The 19,840-nt window shown below is 42.5% G+C and overlaps 1 protein-coding gene across 3 annotated transcripts in view; it reads right to left on the bottom strand.

Moving 5' to 3' along the window:
- Positions 1 to 19,840, bottom strand: part of LOC139354692 (polyamine-modulated factor 1-binding protein 1-like) — a 201,196-nt gene that overhangs the window by 125,350 nt on the left and 56,006 nt on the right. The gene's annotated exons all lie outside the window — the stretch shown is intronic.

The following is a 19,840-nucleotide window of genomic DNA, read 5'->3' as shown; positions in this document are numbered from 1 at the left end:
ACAATAGGTATTCACGGTACTTTAGAAGACTTATACAAAAATGAAATTCCACTTAAAAAAAATTTCACAAATAAATTCCTATAAACAAAAATATTCGTCCAACATGTAGAAAACCCTGAAGACAAAGCATTAATAATTGAAGAAACTCATTGTAGAGCACACAGGGGACTGGATGAAAATTAAAAACAAATTAACAGACTATACTATTGGCCCAATTTGACCAAAAAACTCCAGGAGTATAATAATCCAGCAAATATAATAGACACCCTGAACTAATTCCTATTGGTCAAGCACCCATCCCAAACAAAGGAGAAAATTTGCATATCGAAATTTTTACGTTCAGAATTTAATGAATTTAATGAACACGTTACTTGTATGGATTCATATTCAAAATACTTAGTTGTAAAGGAGATTCAAAATAAACTCAACATAGAAACCAAAATTTATGAAATATTGCAACATTTTCCACTTGCAAAAACATTAATGATGGATAACGAGCCTAGTTTTTCTTCAACACAATTTACGCGTCCAACAGACAAATAGAAAGGGATCATTCAACCCTTACAGAAATTGCTCGTTGCATCAAAGATGAACTTAACTTAGTTGATTGTTCTTAAATTATAACTAAAGCAGCTCATTCCATTACCAACCAACGACCATACGATATATTATACAATAAAATCGAACATAATACTATTCCACAGTTATTAAAACAGGCACAAGAGAAAATGTTAAATTCTCACAACAAACTAATTTAAGTTTATATAAAGACATAATCAAACTCGAATCAACTCACATAAACAAAAGTAATAATTTACAGTGGGAAATTTCTTATGATTTAGATATCATTAAAATGCTTCTCTCACAAATTTTACCAAGTAGGGCAAAAAGAGGAATCAATGAAATAGGCACCCTTTGGAAATGGATAGCAGGGACTCCCGATCACGATGATTTAATAACGGTCAAAAATAAAATTGATGATTTATCCAAAATAATAACAATCAATTTGTTATTAACTCAAAATTATTTAAAGAAATAAAAACCCTATCTGAGAATCTTCAGTTATTTCAAATCAAGAATTTCCATTCAGAAAACACCGCCTTCGCTTGCTCACTTACGATCTAATGAATTTAATGGATACAATTACATTAACAAAAATAGATGTTTTCAACACTAAAATTCTGAACGCTGAAGAAATACAAGAAAAATATAAACACGAACAGAAACCTGTAGTAATTACTGACATATTAGATATATCAAAATTTAAAATCGCCATACACCAAGAATTAATTGTAATATATATAAAATACCCCATCATAACTAACCGTTGCGAAGTCTATAACGCAAGATCCATCTCACACAATGATGGAAAACTATTAATTCATAATCATGTCGCCAAATGTAACAATAGGTACTATGTAATTTCTAACTTTAAGACAGAAATATTTAATAATTATGGCACTTTAAGCCCAGAAAGTACTTGTTTTACTAGGCTACTAAATGGAGAAAAATCCCTTTGTAATAAAATCAGGGAATATAATAAAAAAATTGATTACTTTTAATAGTACTACTACAATAAATAATATATCCTACTCTAATCTCGACCATAAGATAATAGAATATATCACTGCTAAACAGTATAATGATTTTTTAGTATCCGAATATCTTATGTCAAATGATTCGGAACTTGCATTCGATAACATTAACATATTAAACCCATTTATTCAAATTAAACAAACTCAAATCCCAATAACTTATACTGATCATGTTAATTTTAATATATGTAATTATCACGCTTGTACTTAAATTCAAAAAATATCTAATATTCAAACCACGGCAAATTCATATTGAAATAACCCCCAAAAATAATATGCCCGAAAATGAAAATACCACTGAGGATCAAATTATAGTCGAATTGACAAATCATCTAAATTTAGTTTATCCGACACTTCCAATGAATCGGGACGATTCAATTTAGAAGGGGGAGAGTTATACAGCTCATGATCCCAGCCTCTTTACCCAATTTATAAACAAACCCTTCATATACAATTCTTAGCTGAGAACGCTTTCCAGCTCGAGCGCCCAGCCGCCTTACCCAAGTCGTAAACAATTTCCTATAAACAATTCTTAGCTGGGATCCCCTTACTCAGCGTTCCCACAGAATCCCAATTAGCTCCCCCACTTCAATCGAAGTTCATTATTAAGATTCAATTGCGCCGCAGTCCTCCTAACATAAACTAAGCTGGGTCCAGCTAATGTAAACACAAGCATCCGGTCAACACCCAGCGAGCCCCAAAACTGCAGCGTAATCCGTTTGGCAATTGAGCAGAGAATTAGATCATCCGATTTCCCGACTCTCTTGAGTCCAACTCTTAATGAGTTCCCCAATTCTCTTAAACCGAGGTTTGATTATCAGATAAGCGGATCTTGGCCAGGGAGTCCGTTTTTGCATCCGAGAAGATCGGTTGTATAAGAAGTTAATTGTGAACCGCCAAGAATAAAAGTCGATACTAAGGAAATGTTGTGAAGTTAGTGAATAAAAAATAAAAATATTTTTTTTTAAATAATTCACGAGTGAATTTATTAATTTTCATACATGTGGCCGTCAGAAAAAACTTGTGACAAACGTTAGGAGTACCTGTGGGGTTAGAAGGAGCGTGGCAATAGGCTTAAGCCTTCTGCTTCTAATTGCCAATTTCTAAAATTTTATCGTATAGCATAAGTAATAGCATAATATGGTAGCATAAGTATTAAAATCCAACTGTTCAAAAATCTTTAAACGTGTGGACGAAAGGGAGATTTACGCGTTATCTTATTTTATTAATATCATTTTTCTAGCTTTTGTTTGTGATTTTCTAGATATTAGCGTTTTAATAAGCAGATACTTTTCATAACTGTACCTCAAGCAATTTATAAAAATTTTGAATTAGAGACGGTAGATTGTTTGGAGTAGTTTTCAAACATATTGAAAAATTGGCTGACGAACAACCGTAAGCAATCCAAAAATCAATTTCCGATTTTTTCTGAAAAAAATCATCATGTTATAAGTTGTGCAACTGTGTCGAAAAAGAAATATCTACCACCAAAAAAAATTATAACAGAAACTAAACTACTACTAGAAACTAAAACTACTCCAAATAATCTACCGTCGCTAATTTAAAATTTTTATAAATTGCTTGAGGTACTGTTATGAAAAGAATCTGTTTATTAAAACGCTAATATCTAGAAAAAATGTTTGACACGCCCACTTTAAAGCCCACAAACCGCCCACAAACTTCTAAAAATCGTAAGTATGATCGCGGATATCTCGGTAACTATCAAAGACAGAGAATTGGGATTTCATATTTAGATTCCGTAGCTTTCTACGCAGCGCAAGTTTGTTACTCGAATATGCCACGCCCACTCTAACTCCCATAAAACACAAAAACCTGTGGCGCCCACAATTTGCATGCTAGATATAAATTTTTAACTGAAATGCATTAGTCTTGTCAATACCTATCGATTGAACCAAAAAAAGTTTGGCACTACCACTCTAACGCTCATAATGCTGTAATCTGTCTACCGCCCACATAACCATATTCTGTGATCAGGGGAAGGCTTCGCATTTCAGTCTCGCTTTGCTGCTTACATACCTCCATTTCCCTTTTGTCCCTTTAGCTGAGTAACGGGTATCTGATAGTCGAGGTACTGGACTATAGCGTTCTTCCTTATTCTTCCGTTACTCGTAGAGTAAAAGGGTATTATAGATTCGTCGGAAAGTATGTTACATGCAGAAAAAAACGTTTCCGAACCTGTAAAGTATATATATTCTTGATCAGGATCACTAGGTGAGCCGGTCTAGCCATGTCCGTCTGTCCGTATGAACGCTGAAATCTCGGAAACAAAGCTACAATACTTGGATTAGGCGTGCAGATTTCTGAGATTCTTGCGCAGCGCAAGTTTGTTTTAGCAGAGTGCCACGCCCACTCTAACGCCCACAAACCGCCCAAAACTGTGGCTCCTACAGTTTTGATGCTAGAATAAAAATTAAAAAAAAAATTAAAAAGTTAGCCACGCCCAATTTAACGCCCAAAAACCGCCCACAAACTTAAAAAAATCGTAAGTATGAACGCGGATGTCTCGGAAACTATCAAAGATAGAGAAATAAGATGTCAGATTTAGATTCCGTAGCCTTGTTCGCAGCGCAAGTTTGTTACGCAAATATGCCACGCCCTCTCTAACGCCCACAAACCGACCAAACCTGTGGCGCCCACAATTTTCATGCTAGAAACAAAATTTTAACTGAAATGTATTGGTCTAGTCAATACCTATCGATTGATTCACGCCCACTCTAACGCGCATAAGCTTAAATCTGTCTACCGCCCACATAACCACATATTAAGATCACGGATAGGTGGCGCATTTCAATCTCGCTTTGCTGCTTGAATATCTCCATTTCCCTTTGGTCCCATTAGCTTAGTAACGGGTATCTGATAGTCGAGGTACTCGACTACAGCGTTCTTCCTTGTTTTTTTATTATTACATAAATATTTTAATCTTACATAGCTGAAAGCATTTGTTTTATAATATTTAATAGGGGGACCTTTGAAAATCCTTATGTTATTATTTTTTAAAGAATTTTTCCACCAACTTTATAGGCTTGATAGTGCTCATTAAACTCCAAAAGATCATATTGACCAGTTAAAGAAAAAATATTTCTTTGTCATTATTATTTAAAATTTATCTTATTTTATGAAACTTTATACCCTCCCTATTTGTCTTATTGTTAAACAAAAATCATTTTTATATGTTACCCCTTTGTACTGTAAACTATTTATTATAACGTTTTTAAAATTTTTTTTTTATACTACCTAGCTATCCGAAAACTGCTGTTTCTAGATCGCAATAAGTTTCTTTAACTATAGAAAATGTTTTGGGGAATCCTTCTATACTTTTTTCTAAAAACGAGGAATGTTTTTCCTGCACATAACATTTCTAGAATAAAACTTAGTGGAATCTAAAATTCCAAAAGTGTTTAGGGGGACCACTTCTTCGAATAATATCTGGGTAGTGAGTTAAAAAATGGTACTTGGGTTTTTGGTGGTTTATTAAATAATTGTACATAACCTTCGTTTTGCTCTTTTATTAATATGGTTAATGTGTTTAAGATGCTCAGATCAAAATCACTTTTAAGGAGAATATCAATCATTTTTATTAAAGTGATCATATATGGCCCAACCTTATTTCCCACCGCCACCGAATTACCAACAATTAAGGTAAAGTAATGACTTAGCGTTTTCATTTCCCATGCGGACGTTTTAATCGAAATATTTATAAAATGATGATGCTCGAAATCTATAGATTTACTTCCTAAATCTGACTCTCCAGAAGACATCGCAGATACTGTATCGGCAGACACCTTCGTACAAATCAAGCACACTGCCAACAGCTCGGCCATCCTGACAATTAGATCGAAATATTTGTATATAATGTACAGTTGCGGTCAAAATATTAGTAGTGTCGTTCGCTCAGAGAGTTTTTTATCATTATTTTCTCTATTTCTTCGCCAATCTAATTCATTTTTTCTCTTAAGTAAGTGTAATTATCTGCTCTCTGAGAATGTGCAGTTAATTTCGGTTCTCATACCTCTTTGTATTTATTTTCGCCATTATTTGCAATGACCCGCGTGCTTGACTCAGTCAAAATAATAGTAGTGCCAGAGAAATTATCAAGAATAATTTAATTTACTACATTTTTAACAAGGTTTGTGTTGTTTAACAATACATTTAGATGTTATTTAATAATCCCTAGCATTTTTGAATTTATTCTCAAAAATTAGTTCTAGTTACAAGGGGCGTGGGAAACACTGTACTGCCGAGAGGCGAGATCTGATTACAAAAATTGATTTCTGCTGGAAAGACTTATGTCGAAGTGCAAAATATTATTGTCTGCTCTTCTACAATAATTACAAATGCTGTTAAATATGAGCCAGCAAATGAAACGCGTGGTCGACCCAAATTATTGGAAAAAAGATCAGTGGATCGCTTAACAAGACAGCCAAGAATAGAGCCTTTCGCGTCTGCTGCATCTCTGAAAAAAACATGTGACTTAAATGTAAGTTTGGAAACGGTAAGAAGACGGCTTAGAGATAATAACCTCATTTCAAGAAGTCCAAGAAAAGTGCCCTTACTCACAAAAAAACATGCCGCCAAACGTTTAAAGTTCGCAAGGCAGCACTTGAATTGGCCTTTGGAAAAGTGGAGGAATATTTTGTGGTCGGATGAGTCAAAAATAGTTTTGTTTGGAGGCCGAGGCTCTCGGCAGTTTGTTAGACGACCACCCTTAAGTGCTTTTTCTCCAAAGTATACGCTAAAAACGGTAAAGCATGGTGGTTCACCAATTATGATTTGGGCAAGTTTTTCACACTATGGAGTTGGGCCAATATATTGGGTCAAAACCATCATGGACCGTTACGTATACGTCAATATTTTAAACGACGTGATGCTCCCATATGCCTCCGAGGACATGCCTCTTATTTGGACGTTCCAGCAGGATAACGATCCAAAACATTCAAGTAAACATGCTAGGGAGTGATTCGCAGCCAACCAAGTAAATGTCATGGAGTGGACCGCACTGTCACCCGATCTCAATTCTATTGAGAATTTATAGTGTGACGTTAAAAGAGCAATCTCAGAAATAAAACCAAGCAATAACTTCCAACTTTGGAAAGCTGTACAAAGGACTTGGAGCTCTATTCCTGTAAAGAGGTGCCAAGACTTGGTTGATTCCATGCATAAGCGCTGTGCAGCTGTTATAGCAAACAAAGGATATGCAACAAAATACTAAAATATAATATAAATATAGATGAATTATATACAGTGCATAATTCAACCTATAAACGTTTTTTTTGGGCTGTGAAAATTTTGAAACTTTTCACTACTATTATTTTAACCGAACAATTTTTTGTAAAAATTCACATTATTATTTTTTTTGGAAAAATCCTTTGAATTATCCCTAGTTGTTGTTTATTATTATTAGCTACTATTAGTTAAGTTTCAATGAAAATTAAAGAAAAAATTGTAAAAACATTTCTAGAGTTATTTTTCGGGGTTACTAAAAAGCCTCTGTGGGCACTACTATTATTTTGACCGCAGCTTTACTTTTTTTATTTAGAATAGTTTTGATATATATGTTTGCACAACCTTGGTTAATAATGAAGATATAAATAATTTAGATATATATATATAGATTGGCCATTTCCGCAACCGACATGCTTCTACAATTCCATCATAGAGAATTTGGCTTATGTAACATTTTTCAATATCACTTACAACATACCTATCGTTTGGCAAAACTTTATTTGTCGGTGTATGGTCGTTTGTACTTTGCCAAAAATTTTTTATTTGTGACGACTGTGGTGGCAATATGTAGCATTAAAACAAAACCGCCTTCTTCGAATTGTACATGATTTTTGTGATTTTTCTGAAAATATTCCTTGCTTTTTCACTGACATTGTTCTATTTTATCTGAAGAGTTTTAACGAGCATTTTCTAAATCACACTGTGGTATATCATTTCTATCATCTAAGTATTCTGTTAATGCGTCAATAGGGTAATTCTTTCATAGTTAAATGCATCGAAATATTAATGGCATATTCGGCCTTAGTTAAGAATTTGCTCCAATCCGTGTGCTTAATTGGTTCATTTATCTTGGCTTGCATCGCTTTTACAGTCCTATTTACTCTATCCGCCGTTCGCTTGAGGTGACGCAGTTGCTACCTTAAAGTGTTCGATATTATTTTCTAACGTGGTCGACTGTAAAAAACAAATGTTGACTTCTTTCGTACTCGTTGAATTTACCGGAAACAACTTAACAAATTTGGTAAATCCATCAATGATTACCAACAAATGTTTCTTTTTCGATGTAACTGAGGGCAATGGTCTATATGTAATGTATCAAAAGGAACTGGTCGCTTGGGTATATTATGCAGTGTTCGATTATTCACATGTGTGGGTACCGTAAACATGATACAATTTAGACAATTTCCAATAAATACTTCTATTTTTAGATATTTATTCATGTTCGGAAACCAATAATGTCTCATTATTTCCTTTAAACATTTCTCAGTACCTAAATGGCATAAATTTTCATGAACCCTCTTAATTATATGGGATTCCATTTCAGCTGGCGCATAAAACAGTTCAACAGTTCTCACCTAATCTATAAAAAATTCCATCATCCATCCGCTCGCTTGTGTTTTCCGTTTGTTGCTGTTTCGCTCGCTTACGTGGATGGTCCGCTCTTTCTTTGTGTTTATGTGTCGTATTTTGCAGATTACTGGTGACGCAAAACCCATGACTTGGTAAGGTCCAACGTATCTTGGGGCCAATTTTGCTGCGAACCCCTCGGCCGCTTTTGATAAGTGGTGTTCCCTGGCCCACACGACGTCACCCACCTTTGGCGTCCATTGCCTCCTCCTTAGGTTATATTGCCTAGCCTGATCCTGGGATGCTTTCTCCAAGTTCCGCCTTACAATCTCGAAGATTTCCCTGAGTTTGTTTGCTTTCTCCTCCGGGGTCTCAGTCGGTCGTCCGGTCCCTACGGTTTCTCTGTCGTATAGGGCGCTCGGTAGTCTTGGTTCTATGCCTTAGGTAATGAACGACGGTGTGTAACCTGTGGATTCTGAAACGCTCGTGTTTACTGCCAGCATGATTTCTGGCCATTTTTCGTCCCAGTCTCTTTGGTTCTGCCCTGCGAACTGCGCTATCATTGTTTTCACCGTCCTATTTGCTCTCTCAGTCGGGTTCTCCTGTGGGGTGTCTGGAGCTGTGAACTGTTGCTTGGCTCCCATTTGGGCCAGGAAACTATTGAAAATTTTGCTGGCAAACTGGACTCCGTTGTCCGTTATGACTATTTTGGGGACCCCATACCTCGCGATTATGCGTTCTTTAAAAGCTTTCTTTAGGGATTCGGCCGTCGCGCTTCGCAGCGACACCAACTAAGTCCACTTGGAGAACCGGTCTATCAATACCAGCAGCATTTGGTTGACGTGCTTCGAACGCGGCAGGCCCATGGTTCAACCAGATATAATACTACATATATTCCGTGCTGCAATCAAGCGCCTGACCGACCTCTCACTTAAATGCTAGAAAGATCTCTATTTCAGTGTGTGCAAATTAAGTTTCTCACTAGTGAATTGATTAAAAAAATTTATTTTTATTTTTAACAATCACTTATTCACTATTACAATTTTACAATAGGTCGAACTTATTTAATTCACTGCTCTTGTATCTGTTCTCGAATTATTGTTCTGCTCGATTCGGATCTCAAAAACGGACTGCCTGCTCTCTAGTTCAATGATCAATAATCAAACCTCGGCTTAAGAGATTTTATCCCCAAAAATTGATAAAGAGAATGACTCAAGAGAGTCGGAAAATAGGATGATGCAATTTGCCAATTAAATTCGAAGTCCAATCTTGGCCGGAAATTGGTGTTTACATTAGCGGAGTTTAGGGACCGCTTTGGGGATCTTTTTGTTTACGTTAGCGGACTCGGGACTCGCTTTGGGGATCTTTTGTTTACGTTAGCGGACTCAGGGCTCGCTTGGTTCTCCGATTGTTTACAATATCGGTTTGGATGTTTACAGCATCCGTTTGATTCGGACTGCGTGAAATTGATCTGGGTGGGAATGATTTGGAGGCCTGCTTGGCAGAAATAGCTGACCACGGATTTATCTCGGGTCTGTCAGAGTTCTTTGGAAATTAGCTCTCGGCTCAAAGTTGTTTATAAATTGGGTAAGAGCCCCTAAATAATGTGTCATATAACTTGCATAGAGATGCCCGAGCCCACGTACGAAAATGCGAGATTTGCATGCGGTTTAAGCCCAATCAGATGCAGGCGGCCGGGAAGATGTTGACCCAAGTGCCGGAGGAACCATGGGCCACGGTATGTGCAGACTTCGTTGGACCCCTACCAAGATCTAAGCACGGGAACCAAATGCTGCTGGTCATGATAGACAGGTTTTCGAAATGGACGGAACTGGTGCCCCTACGCAGTGCGACGGCAGAGTCGCTCAAGAAGGCGTTTAGGGAGCGCATAATCGCAAGGTACGGGGTCCCGAAGGTGGTCATAACGGACAATGGAGTACAGTTTGCAAGCCGCATATTTAAAAATTTCCTGGCTGAGATGGGTATCAGTCAACAATTCACCGCGCCATACACACCACAAGAGAATCCAACCGAACGAGCAAACAGAACGGTCAAGACCATGATTGCGCAGTTCGCAGGGCAGGACCAGAGAAACTGGGACGAGAAGTGGCCGGAGATTATGCTAGCAGTGAACACGAACACATCGGAATCCACTGGCCATACACCGGCGTTTCTTACCCAGGGAAGGGAACCACGTCTACCCAGCAGCCTATATGATAAGGAAACCCTAGGCACTGGACGAGCTACGGAGACCCCTGAGGAAAATGCCAACAAACTAAGAGAGGTATTCGAGATCATGCGGCGAAATGTGGAAAAGGCGTCCCAGGACCAAGCCAGACACTACAATCTGAGAAGGAGGCAAAGGTCACCAGCGGTGGGCGACATAGTGTGGGCCAAGGAACATCACCTGTCCAAAGCGGCCGAAGGATTCGCTGCAAAACTAGCCCCGAGGTACGATGGCCCTTACCAGGTTGTAGATTTCTATACGGAATGCGCCGGACGAGCTCTTCTAGTTGTTACCCGAGGAAAAGGTGAGGACGGTGCAGAATCAGAATCAGAACGGGGCATTCATGGGCCGCACCAGTAAAGGGTATACTAGATTCGTCGGAAGTATGTAACAGGCAAAAGGAAGCGTTTCCGACCCCATAAAGTATATATATTCTTGATCAGGATCACTAGCCGAGTCGATCTAGCCATGTCCGTCTGTCCGTCTGTCTGTCCGTCCGGATGAACGCTGAGATCTCGAAAATTTAGCGTGCATATTCCTGAGCTTCTTACACAGCGCAAGTTTGTTTCAGCAAAGTGCCACGCCCACTCTAACGACCACAAACCGCCCAAAACTGTGAGGCCCACAATTTTCATGCTAGATAAAAAATTTTAACTGAACTGTATTGGTCTCGTCAATAATACCTATCGATTGATAAAAAAAAAAAGTTTGCCACGCCCACTCTAACGCCCATAACGCTTAAATCTGTCTACCGCCGATAGTTGGCGCATTTTTATCTCGCTTTGCTGCTTGCATATCTGCATTTCCCTTTGGTCCCTTTAGCTGAGTAACGGGTATCTGATAGTTGAGGTACTCGACTATAGCGTTCTCCCTTGTTGGATTTGTAATTGTATTTGGCTTTTGTTTCTCAGTTGATATATTTTGTATCAACTTTCACATTCACAGTTTTACAAATTTTGCTTAATTTTGTGATTTATTTTATTGAGACCGTTTAGTTTTTTTTTTGTTAAACTGCAAGTTTATTATGCCGATTATTAATTAGCGGATTGTTGTAAGCAAAGGGGATTATTTCATTTATTGATTTCCTCCTTTGTTTTCAACGCGAACTTTTCGTCGGTTGGTTATGTTTTTATTTGACCACGCATGTTTCGTTTTACTTTAAAACCGTTAGTTATTTATTTTAAAGCTTTTAATTAGAACAATTTAAGCGTGGCCCCACGTTGGGTGCCAATTAATTATTTCACTTGCGAATTATTTAAAAAAAATTATTTTTATTTTTTATTCACTAAGTTACAAGATTACAACTTTTCCTTAGTACCGACTTTTACTCTGCTGTTCACAATGTTTCTTCTATTGAACCGATCTTCTCGGATGCAAATACGGACTGCATGGCCAAGGGCCGATTATCTGATAAACAAACCTCGGTTTATTAATTTAATTTTATTCTGTGGGAACGCTGAGTAAGGGGATCCCACCTAAGAATTGTGTATAAGAAATTGTTTACGACTTGGGTAAGGCGGCTGGGCGCTCGAGCTGGAAGGCGTTCTCAGCTAGGAATTGTAAGAGTTTGTTTATAAATTGGTTAGAGACTGGGATCATGAGCTGGATAACTTGCATGCCCAATTCTTTTCTCAGCCACGGCCCAATCAACTTCCTGGCCCCGTGCCCCCTTTTTTCCTTTTTTTTTACTTGGGAAATCATTGTTTTGTGTTTTTCTGAATGTATATTTTATTGTGCGAACACCAGGATGCCCGCGACTCCGAGCCTCATCGGGTACCTCCGTCCGCCTTCGGTGACCAAAACTGAACGCCTGCCGCCCTTCCGCCATGCCGGTCGGTCCGGGCGTCGAATTCTGCCGCTGCAGCGGGGGTCTTTGGGTGGCCGGTGGCTCGGGCCACACCCAGGGTCCTTTTTTCTAGGATTCCGCCTCCCTCGTCGGTACCGTCGTCGCCGGTTTTGGCGGGCCCGTGCTCGGTGTCGGCGGTACCCACGCATCCTGCCGGCCTCTCGACCGGGGATCCCGAGGACTCACCTTGGAGCCCCGTTCTTCCCATATTCTGGGCTCCTCCCTCGTCGGTACCGTCGCGGGCCTCTATGGCCACGTCCACACCACCGTCTGCTGCTGCTGCCACGGCCCCGTCCACGAATGCCCGCGTGCTGTGGATTACGTGGCACCTCCGTCCGCACCACCGTCTGCTCCTCCGCCCGTGCCTGGTGGGCTGCATCCACGTGCGGTCGATTGCTCGGGTTGCGGTTGCGCGTTCGGTCGCACTGGCTCGACGTATCGCGGCGTGGGTGGCCTGGCCGACCTCCACGGCGGCGTGGCCAACGGGCTCCTCCGTCGCTATCCCGGACCTCGTTTGCGAACCACTCCCCCTCGTAGCGGGGAGTGAGTGGCACCTCCGGCAGCCACCGCGGAGGAGATGGCGCGCAGGTCTCCTCCCCATCCTCGTTCTTCCTTCCCGGACTTGGCTCCTCGGCCGCGTACCTGGGGGTGATTGGAACCTCCCACGAGTCGCTCTTCCTCCTCCGCCTCCTGTAGACGGGCATGCCATCGCGCCTCCGCCGCTTCGTGGTCCTGACGCAGCCTGACCTGCCACCGCGCCTCCTCCGTCGTCCGGTGCTGCTCCTCGTCCGTCGGCTCCCGGTCCCGGAACCTCTTCCGAGTTTCCTCGGTGGCCCGGCAGACAGCCTCTGCGTGGCCCATCGGGAGTTCCGCTCCTTCAACGTCCGACGTCCCGCGCGGTATTCGGTTGCCCGCCGCCGCTCTCCGGAGCCACCACTCTCTCTTCGACGACGGAATCATCGACCACCTCCACGTCGCTATCCGAGCTCACCGCGGGTTCACGTGCGAAGTCCTCGGCGGGGGTCAGCTCCAGGGCCCGCCGCGGAGCTCGAGTAGGGCGCGTCTCCGACTATCCTTACCCCGGGCGGGGTCCCTGTAGGGCCGCCATTCTCCTGCGCGCTTCAGACCTCGTGATACGTGTGCTCATCTCAGTTTCTTGACTTGTAATGATCGACAGTCGCCAGACTCCCCTTACATGAAACCTCGGTTGCGCGCCTTCCTCTTTGCCCGACACCGTTATGTCCTTTCCTGGGGCGCTCGCTCTCTTAGGGCACAGCTCTCTTTGCTGTGTCGCCTCTTCCCTTTCTTCGTAAAACACAAACATTGTACTCCCTCAGATCATAGTGGCACTCTGGATGCTGCGGTTCGTTGTTCCTCTGAGTTCCCTAACCAACTTGCTTGAGACCCTAGCATGATCACCCTTGGTGAGTATCCCTGGACGGGGCGTCCCTGGGGTGTATCCTTGGGGTATCCTTAGAGCATTATTGGAGTATCCTTGGGGTGTCCTTTAAGTACTATTGGGGTATCCTTGGGGTATCCTCCGGGTGTCCTTCGGGTATCCTTGTGGTATCGTTGGGCTATCTATAGGGTAACCTTCGCGTGTCCTTTGAGTATCCTTGGGGTATCCTCTGGGTGTCCTTCGGGTATCCTCGGGGTATTGTTGAGCTATTCCTGGGGTATTCTTCTGGTGTCCTTTTGGTATCCTTGGGGTATTATTAGGGTATCCTTCCTGTATGAAATGATGTGCTTTTGCTACTATTGTTGCCGACCTTGTCCGTGTCCTTCCCGCTTGGCGCAACCATGGATGACTCTGACAAATGCCCGACGCTGAATCCTGTTGCCTTGCGGGTGGATCCCTACACTTTACTCTTGTCCCTTCCGTCTGGCGTAAACGCGGATGACTCCGGCAACTGCCCGACGCTGAATCCTGTTGCCTTGCGGTTGGATCCCTACACGTTACCCGCATCCTTGTAAGGACCTTTTTCATGGGCTGGAATAAAACTCAGTCCGGCCAGGGTCCTCTACAGTTAAATTTGTAGAAAAGTATTGGGACGAAACTGGACGGGGAGTTGCCGCGGGGATTTGTGGGGAAAGGAGGCCAGAGTATCCGCGTTGCACCGAGTAAGCAGCTCTAGCGCAACACGGCACCCGAAAGGTATAGTGGAGGGCGGGGATGCTGCCGGCGAAAATACTAACGAAACGAGCGGCGTAGCCGATCCCTGAGAAAATACAAACAAAACTGGACGGCGTGGCCGTTCCCCCCTGGATGTGCGACTCACAAGCTACTGGGGTAGGGGGTAGGGATCCGAGGGGAGGATGGCCGGAGGCGACCCTTCCCTGTGCTCCCTGTTGTCGATCGAGTGGTCGTTTGCACTGAGTAAGCTTCTCTGGCGCAACACGATTCCCGACCGGCACAGATCACTGCACGTGGCTCGCGACTACCTAAACCGTATTTGGGGCGGGGTTCCCAGGAGAGGGTGGCCAGAGGCGATCCTTTCCTATGCTCCTTGTGGGCGGTCGGGTGGTCGTTTGCACTGAGTAAGCAGCTCTGGCGCAACACGATTCCCGACCGGCACAAATCACTGCACGTGGCTCGCGCCTACCTAAACCGTAATTGGGGCGGGGTTCCCAGGAGAGGGTGGCCAGAGGCGATCCTTTCCTATGCTCCTTGTGGGCGATCGGGTGGTCGTTTGCACTGAGTAAGCAGCTCTGGCGCAACACGATTCCCGACCGGCACAAATCACTGCACGTGGCTCGCGCCTACCTAAACCGTAATTGGGGCGGGGTTCCCAGGAGAGGGTGGCCAGAGGCGATCCTTTCCTATGCTCCTTGTGGGCGATCGGGTGGTCGTTTGCACTGAGTAAGCAGCTCTGGCGCAACACGATTCCCGACCGGCACAAATCACTGCACGTGGCTCGCGCCTACCTAAACCGTAATTGGGGCGGGGTTCCCAGGAGAGGGTGGCCAGAGGCGATAATTTCCTATGCTCCTTGTGGGCGATCGGGTGGTCGTTTGCACTGAGTAAGCAGCTCTGGCGCAACACGATTCCCGACCGGCACAAATCACTGCACGTGGCTCGCGCCTACCTAAACCGTAATTGGGGCGGGGTTCCCAGGAGAGGGTGGCCATAGGCGATCCTTTCCTATGCTCCTTGTGGGCCTTCGTGGCGTAATCTCCAATTGTATGCCTTCGTGGCGGAAATAGAAATGGCGAAATATGGAGGGTGTGTTTCACGCATCCTCACATCCTTGTGCCGTTTCGTAAGTGTCCCTTCCGCCTGGCGTAATCGCGGATGACTCTGGCAGCTGCCCGACGCTGAATCCAGTTACCTTGCGGTCGGGATCACCATCCATCATTATCCACGTCCTTCAAAGACGGCGTGTTTAGGATATTTAAATCCCAAACTTGTTTGGCTTTGATTTGCCTCTTCAGACTCTGTCCTGATTTTGGCCTTTTCGTTAAAGTATTTTCGTATAACAAATTCATTTAATGGAAGAATTGTTTTTTCTTCATATCTTATTACTCCTTTTTCTGTATGTATTACAGCTCCTATTTTTTTCAATAGGTTTTAACCTATTAGAAAGTCTGATTTTAACCCATCTATTTCAAAACGCGTGTAACGCGTGTAAGGATGCTCTCTGGCCAGGATATAACTCTCAGTCGGATCCAGAGGTCATTTTACAAGAAATTTGTAAAGTCACTGAGACATAGGGCTAGAGAGTAATATTCGCGGGGCGAACGATGATTTCTGACCAATTATCCCGGAGATTCTACGTCTATCCGCTCAAAGGGAGGGGTATTCCAGGACCTATGAGATTACGGTACCGTCAGAATACCAAGTCTTTTCGGGCGAGGACGCAGCCGGGCTCTATCATACGTGGCCGAGGGATAAGGCTTGCGAGGCCAAAAATTCCATGGGCTGGACCTTCGGGTGAGGCCGCAGCCAGTGTCCGTCGTGCTTGGCCGGCTGAAAACAAGATCGACTATTCAAAGTCGGAAGGGTCTGCCCTTCCGGTACGGTGTGGGAGTTAACAGGACACGAAGGGATCTGCCGCCTCGTGGGGGGTTAATAGGGCACGAAAGGGTCTGCCACCTCGTGGCACGAAGGGATATACCACCTCGTGGGGGGGGGGGTTCATGCGGGAATGTGAGGGGGTTTTCCGCCTCACTGTGCAGGTAGGTTAGTGGGTGAGTTTCACAAGATCGGGATGCTATATATATGTCCGACGTAACTAATTTACCGCTTCCGATTGGGTCATCGATCGTTAGTAACCTGGCTCGCTCGGGGAACAAAGGGTGCGTGAAGAGGGGGGAACAAAACCCAATATGTACATCAATGCCGCTCGCCTTTTCTTTTCGTATTAGCTCACTCAATTTTATTTGTCGTGTTTAATCGTTCCTGGGTTTCATTGCGACGATTACACGGATTCACTAACCTTACTTCCACCGACCGGGCTTTCTTTTCTCCGCGTGTTTTCTTGCCTTTTCTTTTCCGCGTGCGCAACCGTACACCTTCCGATACCAGAGACGAGAGACCGGAAGCCGCCGTGTGCCCATTTCATCCTTCTTCCCTTTGCCTTGCCAGATCGGTTTGGTATTTTCTCTATTTTCTAGTATTTTTCCCTATGGTTGCCACCTCGGGCGGATGGTGCGGAACCAAATTTGACCTATTTTGGTTTTGCACCCCAACAATCCATATGTTCGCTTTCCACTTACTAAATCATAATCCTTCATTTCATATCACTTACGTACTAATAATAGCAATGGCAAACTTAGTTAACTATTACTTATATCTATATATTGTGACGGTCTAGCCGTCGGGCAGGATCGTCACACGCGTATCGAAGATCGTTATCATGTGTTAATATTTAATAATAGAATAACCATTAACCGTAGATACTCTTTTATATATAGGAAGCTAGTTTTTTGTTTTTATAAATCCCTGATTTGATATAGCAGGAGGTTGCTCCTGTGTCAATTAGAATTTTAATTTTTTTATAAATTTTGCTATCGTATCGTATTAAGTAAGTATGCTAGTTTTATTTGCTGGTTGGTTAACCGTACCTGTTTGTTCTCTTTTGTTCTGCGGATTATTTTGCGTAGTTGTTTGTGTCTCCTGCTTTTTCTTTTCATTTAATTTATTCTGGTTATAGTTGTTGTTGCTATAACTGTTATAACTCTGATTGTACTTTGGCCTATTCTGAATCTGTAAAGATTCATCTACTTCCATCGGTTTTTGCTTGTTTTGTTAAGCTTTACTGGAATTCCATTGATTATGGGAATTATACTGAGGATTATACTGTCTGCCCTGATTCCAATTATGATTTTAATTCTGATTATAATTGTTTCTATTTTGGCTATCGGGTTGGTTAAAGCTCAAGTTGTTAGTATTCTTCTGATTGCTATTATAGTTATTACGGTTACCTTGCCTGGGATTTTTATTTGAGTTTTGGTACCCGTCTATAATCATTTTGGGTTTTTCGTTCATTTCAGCAGTTAATGGTTTATTTCTGGCGTAAGTCATAAAGGTTTTATTTATTACAAGAGCTAGTTTTTTATTAACTAACCCATAATATTCCATTATGGTCAGTTTCCCTTGAGTTAGCACTTCAATCATATGGATTGGACGTTTGTCACTAAAAACAAAGTCCAACCTTGCCACTATGGCGTCAAAATTTAACACTGTCCCATTGCGTGTTAGGGCATCCTTTGCTGTACCAGTTATTTTGTTTCTCAAGATTGACAATGCAGAAAAGAATCTTTCGCTACCTCTAGCATATTGCCCCATGGCTATCTCTGCTGATTCCCTCCAACTCACATATTTGTCTTCTTCTCCTTTAAATTCCCTGACTAATTTGATCATTTCGAATAAAGTTTAACATTTAATATTTGGGTCAATGAGGGATTGCCCTCAGCTCGTCCTTCGGTTTGTTTTCTGATCGTCACTATTTAGCGAGGGATTGCCCTCAGCTCCTCCTTCTTGTTGAATTTTTATTTTTATACCCGTTACTCGTAGAGTAAAAGGGTATACTAAAATTGTCGGAAAGTATGTAACAGGCAGAAGGAATCGTTTCCGACCCCATAAAGTATATATATTCTTGATCAGGATCACTAGCCGAGTCGATCTAGCCATGTCCGACTGTCCATCTGTCCGGATGAACGCTGAGATCTCGGAAACTATAAGAGGCTATTGAGATTTGGCGTGCAGGTTCCTGAGCTTCTTACGCAGCGCAAGTTTGTTTCAGCAGAGTGCCACGCCCACTCTAACGCCCACAAGCCGCCCAAGCCTGTGACGACCACAATTTTCATGCTAGATACAAAATTTTAACTGAAATGTATTGGTCTCGCCAACACCTATCGTTTGATCCAAAAAAAATTTGCCAAGGCCACTCTAACGCCCATAACGCTTAAATCTGTCTACCGCCGGTAGGTGGAGCATTTCAATCTCGCTTTGCTGCTTGCATATCTACATTTCCCTTTCGTCCCTTCAGCTGAGTAACGGGTATCTGATAGTTGAGGTACTCGACTATAGCGGTCTCCCTTGTTGGACTTGTATTTGTATTTGGCTTTTGTTTCTGAGTTGATTTTGTATCAACTTTCACTTTCACAGTTTTACAATTTTAACGGGAATCTGATAGTCGACGTACTCGACTATGGCGTTCTTCCTTGTTTAATATCCGAATATCTTATGTCAAATGATTCGGAACTTTCATTCAATAACATTAACATATTAAACCCATTTGTTCAAATTAAACAAACACAAATTCCAATAACTTATACTGATCATGTTAATTTTAATATATGTAATTATCACACGCTTGTACTTAAATTCAAAAAATATCTAATGTTCAAACCACGGCAAATTCATATTGAAATAACCCCCGAAAATAATATGTCCGAAAATGAAAATACCACTGAGGATGAAATTATAGTCGAATTAACAAATCATCTAAATTACGTTTATCCGACACTTCCAATGAATCGGGGCGATTCAATTTAGAAGGGGGTGAGTTATCCAGCTCATGATCCCAGCCTCTTTACCCAATTTATAAACAAACTCTTCATATACAATTCTTAGCTGAGAACGCCTTCCAGTTCGAGCGCCCAGCCGCCTTACCCAAGTCGTAAACAAGTTCTTATACACAATTCTTAGCTGGGATCCCCTTACTCAGCGTTCCCACAGAATCCCAACTAGCTCCCCCACTTCAATCCAAGTTCATTATTAAGATTCAATTGCGCCGCAGTCCTCCTAACATAAACTAAGCTGGGTCCAGCTAATGTAAACACAAGCACCCGGCGAGCCCCAAAACTGCAGCGTAATCCGTTTAGCAATCGAGCAGAGAATTTGATCATCCGATTTCCCGACTCTCTTGAGTCCAACGGATGGGAGTGCGGATGCGCACGTTAGGCTCGATCTTGAGGACCACCTCCAGCTTGATGGCCTCGTCGACCCTCGAACGAATCGTCGCCGTGCATATGCTCTCGTCGCCCACGTTCGTTGTCGGCAAACGCAACGCGGCGGCCAGGGATGCATCAATGGAGCTTGTCGGGGTGCACGGATCGATGAGTGCGGCGGTGTCG

This window comes from Drosophila suzukii, unplaced genomic scaffold, assembly GCF_043229965.1.
Source record: "Drosophila suzukii unplaced genomic scaffold, CBGP_Dsuzu_IsoJpt1.0 scf_13, whole genome shotgun sequence".
NCBI classification, from domain to species: domain Eukaryota; kingdom Metazoa; phylum Arthropoda; class Insecta; order Diptera; family Drosophilidae; genus Drosophila; species Drosophila suzukii.
This window is presented reverse-complemented; position numbering and strand designations above follow the sequence as displayed.